We start from the raw sequence: 11,675 nt of genomic DNA on the forward strand, positions 1-11,675 counted from the left end.
TGCAACGCCAGATTAGAGTTCGCCTTCCCACCCAGAGAGTTAGAATGCTCCGTCAGGCGCACATTTAGACATCTGCCCGTCTGCCCGTAGTAGCATCGACCACAAGGCAGCGGAACGCGATACACCACATTCTTTTTGCAAGGGGTGAGCCGTGTCTTATGTGACACTGTGCATCGGGAACGATCACTTGATGTTTTATCAAGCCTCCTTTTTACGCTGGCGCACAAGCCTCCTATCTTGTTTTTAGCTGTGAAGACAATGCCAACGTCATACTTCGCCGCAAGTTTCTTGAGTCGGTGTGAAACACCATGGAGGTAGGGAAAGGCGGCCACCTTTTTTCGCCGCGCCTCCACGTCAGCATCTTCCGGCCCCGTGTTGCTCTTTCTCAAGCGAGTCAAAACACGTTCAGACAAGCGGGCAAGGTGGGCAGTTGGAAACCCAGCTGCCATTAATTTTGAAACCTGCTGCGAGAATGAGTCCTCAACGCGGTGATGGCAAGACTTACGTAAAGCGAACTTGATGCATGCGACTGCCAAGCCATCCTTTACCAACCTCGAGTGGTCAGACTGATAGCTAAGCAGAGGCTTCCCTGACCTGGGGCTGTAGCCCCAACATACGTGATCGTCCCCAAAGCACAGGTCTAAATCAAGAAACTGCAAATGGTTATCTTGAGGAAATTCAGACGTAAAAGACAAGCCCTGACCGCCCTCCTTGAACATTCCTAGAACATCTGATGACTCTGATAGGTTGGCACAAGATGTTCTAGGAATGTTCAAGGAGGGCGGTCAGGGCTTGTCTTTTACGTCTGAATTTCCTCAAGATAACCATTTGCAGTTTCTTGATTTAGACCTGTGCTTTGGGGACGATCACGTATGTTGGGGCTACAGCCCCAGGTCAGGGAAGCCTCTGCTTAGCTATCAGTCTGACCACTCGAGGTTGGTAAAGGATGGCTTGGCAGTCGCATGCATCAAGTCCGCTTTACGTAAGTCTTGCCATCACCGCGTTGAGGACTCATTCTCGCAGCAGGTTTCAAAATTAATGGCAGCTGGGTTTCCAACTGCCCACCTTGCCCGCTTGTCTGAACGTGTTTTGACTCGCTTGAGAAAGAGCAACACGGGGCCGGAAGATGCTGACGTGGAGGCGCGGCGAAAAAAGGTGGCCGCCTTTCCCTACCTCCATGGTGTTTCACACCGACTCAAGAAACTTGCGGCGAAGTATGACGTTGGCATTGTCTTCACAGCTAAAAACAAGATAGGAGGCTTGTGCGCCAGCGTAAAAAGGAGGCTTGATAAAACATCAAGTGATCGTTCCCGATGCACAGTGTCACATAAGACACGGCTCACCCCTTGCAGAAAGAATGTGGTGTATCGCGTTCCGCTGCCTTGTGGTCGATGCTACTACGGGCAGACGGGCAGATGTCTAAATGTGCGCCTGACGGAGCATTCTAACTCTCTGGGTGGGAAGGCGAACTCTAATCTGGCGTTGCACGTGCAATCTCGAGAATGCAAATCGGACGATGATCTGTCTCTTTGCACGCCTGACTTCAGCGACACTACTGTAGTTTATAGAAATGAAAAACAAATCTGTCGCGAGATAGTTGAAGCCTTCTACATTGCTAAGGCTAAGGACACGTGTGTGGCTAAGCCGTCGGTAAACCTTCACGCTAAGGAATTTGCCTTTTTAGATAACTTGTTAGTAAGACCCTGACATTGAAAAATTTTTTTGTGTGCCCTTTCACTGATACGGCTTATGTGCGCGCGCATCTCAGTGCGAGTCTTCGTTGTTTTCTTCCTTTCAATAAAACTTCAGTTGTTAGTCCAGCCTCGTCTTGTTTGCTTCTTCCTTTGTGTCGCGTCTTCTGGTGGTTTAAAATGAGTACGTACCAACTCGCCCAATCCTCAACCTTGTAGCTTGTTAACGTCTCACTCGAGTGCTGAGAGCGCTCGAGCAAGGGGTGTTCAGCGCACAACTTGCGCACAGCATGAGGTTCGCCTTGAAAGCAGCCCACGTAGAGAAGTCTGCTTCATGGTTTGAAAACCACAGGCTGGCAACGCCGGTCAAATAAAAGATGACGGCGCTCAACTTGGTAGTATCGTCCCACTTGTTATATGTGCTCACCTGCTCGTATGTGAGCCAGTCTTCAGCATCATGATCATCAGTACCGCTGAAGAGGGTGGGGTCCCGCTGCCGGAGGGAGCTGGAGCAGAGGACTGAGGAGTCCACCTGCACGACTTGGTGGTTGGCGTCATTAGGCATAGTGGGGGTCGGTTGTGTGCGGCTGCAAAGGTCCAGGGCGGTATGAGGATGCTAAACCAAACCTCCATCTAATGTAACGGGGGCTTAGGTCAGCGCTCAGGCTGCGGCAAAACCACGGCGGAGACAGTCTCTGGTCTGTCCAGGTCAGCAGGCTCTCGCTCTGAGCAATGGCAGTGCGGCTAGAAAGTGCCCTTTTTCTTCTTCTTTCGTTACGAGTACAGCGCTTGTAAAATGTTCAGTCAGGAAAAAACATGCTCTTTTGAGCACACTGGCAAATTCTGATGTCCCCATTTGGTGCTGGTCAAGGTAGGAAATTGTTGATTCTGCCACACCCACAAAAAGTTATTGAAGCCATATTGGTTCACTTAGCTTCTTGACAGGCTAAGGATTACTGGTGATGTGTGTCCATCCTAGTGGCACTTGGCACTAGGCACATTGTCACGGACATTGCAGCTCAGTGCGTGCTTCCGTTTTAGGCTCCTTACTGCCCCTGATTGTGGTGGCCGTCCAGCGGGAACACGTCCTGAGCCCCTTGCCAGACCTGGTCGGCGCCTTGCCAGGCTTGTGGGTTGCACCTTTATCTTCTGGCCTCGCCGCCTGTCTGGTTTTGTTGCGGCCTTTACGGTTAGCATAACTCCATATGCGCCACTGCTTGTATTCACGCTACCGAGCTGTGCATTCACGGTATCAAGTAAAGCGGCGTATGACGAGTTTCCCTCAGCGAGTCTGTGTAGACGTCGCAGGTGTTGCTCCAGGGTCCTGTATTTTTCTTCGAGATCCTGCAAAAGGTTAATGAAGTCTGATTTTAATACGTCACCAGTTATGGCAGCTGGAACACTAAGTGGCTAGGAGTGTAATTATTAGACCTTGCTGAAGGCTAACTATTTTCGGCATGCAATACAAGGTATCTTGCATCATGGTTGTGCTGTTTTGCCTACAAGATTTTTTTTTTCACTTTTGATGGAAGTAAATAGAATGAAAGGTTCTGCTGTACCTCTGGCTTTAAACATGGCTCAGGACTTGTCTCATCCGACGTATCCATTGGTTGATCACAGCAGCTGGGGCCTTGGTGGTGTTCTGGGTGTTGCAGACTGGCAGAAGAAGAAGACACAGAAGTGCCTGCAGGTGCATCACTTTGTAGACCTCCCGTCATGGGCATAAAAAACTCCAGTGGTGGGCATCTCTCACCCAGTGCCAGCTGACCCAGCTGGACACAGTCAGCAGGTGTTAGCTGTGGGCTGTTAGGAAAGGACCCTCCAAAGGCCCTCTGTACAAGTGCCTGGTGTTTGCAGAAGGCCCCTTGACTCCCTGCCCAGCAGCTACAGACCCCAATGTCGGCATGTACTTCATACATCCCAGTCCCAGCTGAGTTTGGGACGCTGTAACCTTCGTCATGGTTCTGCACGATAGATTCGGTAGCCATGTCTGGGATCTTGTCTAAGAGACGGTCTATGCTGTTTCGATGCGCCGATTCTCTGTTGTCGCATGGCGAAGAATTCTTGTCTCAAAATACTTCTCCCATGCTGTTGTGATATATTCCACCAAGGCTACTGCGTTGTATGCTTTTGTTCTGCACAGGACAATATCCTTCAGAATACTAATCGATGCCTCGCTGTAGTTGTTTGTGTTCTGTCCTCTTGTAACAATGCCTGCCCGGTACATAGCTACCCATTCCTCCTCGGTCTTCAAAAGCGAGTCGACTCTTTGCACGTAGTCTTGGTGAGGCAGTGAGCGAAGAGCTGCGTTTGCTTCTTCAAGTTCTTCCTTGGTCTTTGAATACAGGACCTGTGACATAAATGAGAACAATAGGAGTGTATTAACCATGCTTAATAAACGTAGTGATGCACAATCGTTTTTTTTTGCCTCACTCATGCATGAGGAGGTACTTTGTCACAGAAAAAAGTTTTTTGAAAAAAGGAAGAGCTAAACTAAAATTCTGCACTTCTTTCTGAAGCCATTTTTATTAGGAGCTCGTAATTCAGTTCCAGATCAGTCATTATGATTTCGTTTCTGATTGAGTATTTCCAGCTGCTTTCGTTGTTTTGTAAAGGTTTACACACGCACGTGCACACACACGCGCGCATGCACGCACACACACACACACACTGCTTGGAGTGCCCACACTGGCACATTGTTGCTTTAGGGAAAACTGCACAACAAAAAACAGAATGCATTATAATGAACAGGTGATATCATGTCCAAAGCTGTTAACACAAGCCATGCATTTTATGAGCAAATAAGGTAGTAGAAAAAAAAGTGAGCCAGTGCAGTAAAAGGAAAGTGAAAGAAGTACTGTCTTAATATTAACCTGTAGCATAACTAAACCTGTTTCTGAGCAAACACCCGTTAAAAGGGTGGGTAACTGAGCTTGTTGCATACTTTATGGTGGCTCCAACACATTTCGTAGAGCGAGGACAAAGAAAAGAGCAAAAATTCAGGGGGTACTTTGTTGACCTAAAGTGCAGTGAGGGCTTTAGCACGGTGTTGCTGCTTGTGTCACTGATGTGTGGCTAAAATGTTAAGTACATAATTGTTTGTGAATCTTAAATGCTAGAGACACTGGAGGATGTTTGGGAGGCATCCGTCTGATTAGATGCCTTTCCGCAAACACTCTCCAGCATCCTTACGGTGGACAAAGATTACAGTGGGACTAAAAAAATAATGAAAAATAAAATGACCCTGCCCATTCCACTAGGTATAACGGGCTGCCTTATGCTAGACAAAAATTATTGTTGGACTATAAAAAAAATAAAAATAAATTGTCCCTGCCCATGCCACTACGTATAACAGGCTTGCCTTACAGTAGACATATATTAGTGTGGGCAAAGAAAAAGAAAGAAAAATAAAGTTGCCCAGCCCGCGCCTTACAGCAGACAAGGAGAACTACATATGCATTGGCAGGAAGTAGCGTAGTCGTTAGCACGCTTGGCGGCGGAGCGGAAGGATGCTGGTTCGAATTCCGCTGTGCACAAGGATTTTTTTTCTTATCCAGTTGGCGTCATTTTATTGACAGCTATAGTGTGACAGATTTTGCGGACGGACGGACAACGGTAAGCCATTAAAGGCTTTCGCCTTAATAGACAGATGTGGGCGAAGGTGCTGAAGCAGCACCTTTGTCCACGCCTGTCAGTGCATTCCTTTCTTTGTCCTTATTCTACCCATTCTGCCGTAACCATCCTGAAGAGGAAATCTCATGGTAAGTGCAGCACACATCAGCTACAGTTTGGTAGCACTTCAAACATTGCTAGCAAGATCGTTTGTAAATACATCGGAGGCCTGAAATGGACACCCAAGGCCACACACACACTTGTTGAACTTGTGCAGTTGTAAGCTGCACAGTGCTTCCTTCCCACTAGATATGCTTCAATCCGTGTGAAGAGGGTAGTAGGAATGTTTGCTATTCAGAGTTTTTGCAATACCTATTAAGTGTTGAGCTTCTAAATTGGAAGCCTTTCTTGAAGCCAGAGAAATGCAGTCTACCGAAAAAAGAATGCTGAGATGAATTCTATGAGTTTTGTTTCACACAATAAGCCTGACCTAACTCCATGTTGCTTTTAGTGGAAAAAAAAACCCACTTGTTTTGTAGATTTCATCATAATCATCAATCTGACTATGCCCACCTTCAGGACAAACGCCTCTCCCATGGCCCCTTATCCCTGCAGACTTAGTATCATTCACCCACCTGGCTTTATGCCGCCGCCGGGTACGCTTGCCTTCTCTTGGAATCCAGTCCATTACACTTAACGACCATCGGCTATTTTGACCTCACATTACATGCCGTGCGCAAGTCCATCACTTTTTGATTTTAACTAAGATGTTGTTAACCTGTGTTGACATGTTATATATATTGGTCGCAGCCGAATACAGCGGGGTGCTGTGTACATAAAAATGTCTAATGCATTGTTTGAAAGAGGAAAACACGCAAGCAAAAATCGGGTATCTATAGTCCTTTAAGGTGTCCGCTGACCCTGGGAGCCAGTTATATGCCTTTTTTGTCCCGAAATTGAATGGAGTGCTTAGACTGCGAATAAGGCAACACTGGGAACTAGACTGCTTGCTTTGTGCAAACAGATCCTGGAGTCCGTGAAGTGTGCCGGGAATGGGATCGAACTGAACATTGGAAGCAGAAGAAGGCAGAGTGTTCATGTGAGCATATAGGTACCAGAACAGGCCTGTAAGACGCCCAAGTGGGCAGGCGCTTGTGAAACGTCAAATTGGGCCTGCCACTCCAGACCTTTCAGCTGCTAACGCCAATCAGCTTTCACTGATTAATGCATTAGGCTGGTGAGCTGAGGTATAATAATTCTCTTCCGTTAGTGCAAGCAGTGCATTCTGGCTCAGACTGGACAGAACCCAGTGTCTACATCACTCTGCATTTAGTATTTAGCAATCATTAAATATTACATCAATTTCCTACCAAATAAATATTAATCTTATAAGCTCAGATGTGGTGTGGGAAAAATGAAAACCTGGACAATTTGGTAAACGTTCATATTGTTTGAGCACCATGCCAACACATAAGACCTTGATATTGTTTAGTTTTTTCTGTGTAATGTGTACCACGCCAGCAGTATGATAGCTTAGATGTAGTGCTTCCATCATTTAAATTTTTTCACACAGCATTTGGTCTATTTTTTGTGTAGTACTCAGCGAGCAGTAAGTTGGCAATACCTTTTGGAAGGCTGCCATGAAGCGGCGTCGGTCATCTTTGTCCACCTTATGGTGTGAAGAGGTGATCCACCTCCACTCTGCCTGCAGGATATGAAAATGGCACAACAGTTGTTGTGCCGAGGGCCAGACGTCACGCAGGGCGTCCTTCTCAGGCCGAGAAGAATCTGACATGAATGCAGCAGGTGCCTGTAACAGCAGTTGACATACGCCAAAAAGATAAGCATTCTTTGCTGCATTAAGGGAAAGTGCATGTGTACTGTGTTTGCTGAGGGCGTTTAGACAGTTTTTATCTGTTAATGCAGTGAATGAAAGCTATGAAGTAACCTTTAAAACATTACCATGCTTTTGTACTCATGGGTAGTAAAGGCTTAACCACATGTCAAGCAGTATTACCCATATGTGAAGTTTACCTTTGCAAAAGTAAGGCGGGCAGTGCGTGTACGTGCTTTACCATGGTGAGACTTTCTTTCCCCGATACCAGCTTCACAGGGAAAACTGACGTTAAGAAACGAAATTTGTTGAAAACAAAGAAAGTCGTTTTCATTTAAGAGTACGGTTTCTAAACATCTTGAAGCAAGCATGCCACTTTCAACAACAGTGCACAAGCACCTCACTTCCAACAACAGTATGTCATATGCTAATGACGTCATTTGATTTTCCTTGAAAAATAAGCAACATAATCTACAACTGTCACCCGTTAAATACTGTCGCTATTTTCCAGCTCCTGCATTAGTTCAGAAACCCTTACCTCTGTTTCCAAAGCATGTTGGGTAGCAATGCTTCAGCAGCTGGAAAGCCAAACTGTAGCCCTCCCTGCTCTGTGAGCTGTGTATTAGCACAGCTATTGGCACTGCACCAGCTTTTGTGGCTGTCAACAACACTGTGACTGTGCTCCTTGTAGTGTCGCAGGAAGCCGTCGAGTCAACAAAGATGAGTTCTTGAGCTGACTCCAGGCTCTGGGCACGCCGCATAATGGGTGTGACCACGAGTGCTGCCCAGCAGTCATCTGCCTTACTGCTGGTGTAGACATCTGTGCCTGTGCAACAGAACATGCAGAATGGTCATTCAGGAGACACAAATGAAGTAACACAGACACCGAGATTTCCAGAGGAAGAATTGACATGGCGCTTGTTCTATTACCACTAATGAACATTGCGGCATTTTGCAGTGAACATATTTGCTGCCTCCTTTCTGTAGTAACTATATTTTAACACTCTGTCATATGCTAGGTATGATTGAAAGTTTAGGCAGATGTGCGTCACAAATGGCAGTCACATTTGCGAGCTATTCAGTATTGATGGCAGGAGAAAGTCAAAAAGTGTGAAACAATGTTTTCTTGGAAAGGTTGTGTCAAAAATTATGTTGGTTCAGAGTTTTGCCTAGGAGCCATGGCTGCTACCATATTGCTCATGACTGATGGAACACATGTAGTGTGACGTTCCTTGTGTGTGCTGCGAGGTTCCGCGTTCGACGGCGCGGCGTAGACGGAGCCCCCAGTGGCGGCGAAAGCACAACCGGACCCCCCTTTCCATAGTGTCGGCACGAGTCGAACGCCGCCGCCGCCGCCGCCGCGGGGAAACGGGCTTTATCCTCCCCAATTGCCGTGGCGGTTCCAGGGGCGGCCTCGTTTCGGCGGGCCTGGCCCCGTGGCAAGACGGCGGGCCTCATCAATCAACCCTCCCGAGCACATCCCAGGACAAGGGACCACTTTTCCGGCCTTTTAGTGACCTCGCGTTCCGGCCTTGAGGGGCGAGTGTCATTTGATGGAGAACGGAGGCCGGTGACCCGCGGGAACTGTCAGCGGGCCAGAGCGCGCCTTACCTTGAGGAGCGAGTGTCATTTGATGGAGAACGGAGGCCGGTGACCCGCGGGAACTGTCAGCGGGCCAGAGCGCGCCTTACCACAGCCGACGCTATGCGCTACCTCGAAGACAACCTTCTTTCCCTCGGACTCAACACGTGAGGGGGGCGAGACCATAAGTGCGGTGGTGTGTTTGTGCGCCCAAGTGAAAGCCCTAGCCCCCCTCCTTCCCCTCCGGCGTGGGCGTCCTCACCCTAGGGAGTGTGGAGAAAAGAGGATATAAAAATCGACAAGCAGTACGGAAGAAGGACGCTCAGGACGACATCGTTCGCCAAGGGGGCCTTCAGCGCCGAAGCCCGACGGCGTGCAGCTTCTGCCAGCAACCGTTCGAGATCAACTCCGGAGCCCCTCCATCGTCCCCATGAAGTCGTCGGCACGTAAGCTCGGACGCCCCAGCCTCTGATGTATAATCTTAATCATGTGTAATTATTGAATATATCTGTTTGTTTAAACTGAGCTATACGGTGTCTCTTTGCCTCTCCGTCCCGTGTGGACCTGCGCATTATGGGCGGTCATCACAGTAGTATGTGAAAAATTATGGCCAAACTAAGCTACAGATTAGTTAAAACATTTGGTGAGAGCCCTGATTTTTCTCGTCTTCGCCTCCTCTTATTTCTCCCTCCTTCTTTGTCATGGGTTAGCTTGCAGATTTCTACTACTACTACTACTACTACTACTACTACTACTACTACTACTACTACTACTACTACTACTACTACTACTACTAGCCACCACAGTAACTCGGTGGTTACGGTGCTTGGCTGCTCACCTGAAAGGCGTAGGTCAATCCCGGCTGCAGCGGTTGCATTTCATTGAAGGCAAAATGCTTAAGACCCATGTACTATACGATGTCATTGCACGTAAAGTGAACCCCAGGTGATTGAAATTATCCGAAGTCCTCTACTACTGCACCCCCCATAGCCTAAATTGGTTTATGATGTTAAACCCCATAAACCAAACTGCTACTGCTACTTGACTACAACTACAACAGTCAAACCCGGATATATCAAACTTGACGGGGCTCACGAAAAGTTTGATATGTTGGTAATTCGATGTCTAAAAAATGGCAAGAAATGAGCTTATCTGTAACCTAAAAACAAGAATACATTGCACTCACTGTAGCAGCGGGCTTCTTGCAACAAAGCGTCGTCCATCAGTGTACTGGTAGCACACCACTCGCTAGGCATTCCTAGATGTAATGTGCTTTTCACTGGAGCCGCAGCACATGGTGCTTTGGAGCTAGCCACTGCCTAATATAAGAAGTATAATCCTGCCACCAGTACACTATAAATATTCTAATCACAGTGCATATTAAGGTACAGTTAGTTTCCACAATGCCTTCGGCAGTGAAGCGAGCGCAGCATGCCAGCCGAGAGTTGCTGCTAAACTCCGCAGCAGCGACCTACTGGGCTGCAGAGCAGCTGCACTATTAAGTTCATGCTTCATCCTGTATAGAAAGTTCCTGTCACTGCATGTGGCGCGCTTACTTCTCTGTACGAGCAGCAGCAAGGACACCAACTTGGCATGCTGCATAGGTTTCAAACATATTACAGTGAAATTTTAGGAATGATATTGCATACCTTGGGCTGCATATTGTGGCATCTTTTCCTGCAGCTTGACCAGTGGACTCCCGCCTGGTCCATACTTGTCGGTCCGCCAATGGTCGTGCATGTAGTACACGGCCCTTTTAGTAGGATTCACAAAACCACTTGCTAGAAGCTGTGACCCATCTGGCTGCACAGCGAGGAGACTCTCATGGTGGTTTATAGCCTGAGAGGGTGTCATTCCCGCTTCAAAGTAGGAAATAAATGTGGCCTTTGTTTCGGGGCTGGTGCGAAGCATTCTGAGTGAATCAGCTGACTCGGTACTATGATTGTGGCTTGATGTCAACCGAATTACAGCAGGCAGAGGGACTGCCCTGCAGAGGAACTGGTCATTCTTCTTTGTATTCCGATTCAGTTTTTTTATTTTGATATGCAGTTTTGCAGGGCAGCCCATGCTTCTCTGAGAAGAAGTCTTGTTGGTGCTGACAGCACCATACCTTATGGAAGACCATCCTGCAAAAAACAGAACTGCCTTAGGGATTTCACAGCTCAAATCACAATAATTACAAATTTGGCGTATTGTATGTACAGTCGCGAGTAAAAAGATTAGCACATATGAGGGAACACCGGAGCGCCGGAATGACAACGCGTGGCGCTGCGGGGGATGAGTAGGCTGATAACAAGAGTGCCGGACCGTTCCCACTCTACAGTATTAGAGGGGTTTAACGGACTGTCACGGCCCAGCAAAATTTATTTTTCGGTCTCGCCCTTTTTCTTTTTTTTTACCTAATGCAGCCTTGCTCCCAAAGGCAACTGGTGAAGAATATAATATTTGTTTTTTTTTTCTTGTGTGGCAGTTACTTTTGCGAGCAGCCTCAGCCGCACTGCGCTTGGTAACTGCTTGAGCAGCTCTGCATCCAGGAGCCGCCATGGCCTCCCAAGGGAGATTTGAATATAATTGAAAATATAATCAGGTTTAATGAAAAAGCGACTTGCTAAAAGGCAGCTGCACAAGTCATCGCCACATATCCTTTGGGCGGCAGTTCGAGAGGAATGGAGCAGGCTCCAGCCTCTTCCTGACCTTGCAAGCAGCCTGCTTGACTCCTTCCCTGAGCGCCTTCAAAGCGTTGTGAGGGTCGGTGGGACCTATGCACGCCATTAGTGCAACGACGCATTTGCTCTCGCATCACGACAGCGAGCTGGCTCTCCTCCTTACTTCTTTTCCTGAATTGATGGCATAGTGCTCCTGTTAATATTGTTACTACAGTTTCCTAACAAAGTGACTTGTGTGTATTAGTTGCACCGGGAAAATAAACTCTATCTCTTTTTCGAGCTTGTGTAATA

At 47.5% G+C, this 11,675-nt stretch overlaps 1 pseudogene; it reads right to left on the reverse strand.

Annotated features, from left to right (window-relative positions):
- Positions 1-2,248: 2,248 nt before the first annotated feature.
- Positions 2,249-8,371, reverse strand: LOC144129474 (uncharacterized; annotated as a pseudogene).
- Between the last annotated feature and the right edge of the window lie 3,304 nt (positions 8,372-11,675).

This window comes from Amblyomma americanum, chromosome 4, assembly GCF_052857255.1.
Source record: "Amblyomma americanum isolate KBUSLIRL-KWMA chromosome 4, ASM5285725v1, whole genome shotgun sequence".
NCBI lineage: Eukaryota > Metazoa > Arthropoda > Arachnida > Ixodida > Ixodidae > Amblyomma > Amblyomma americanum.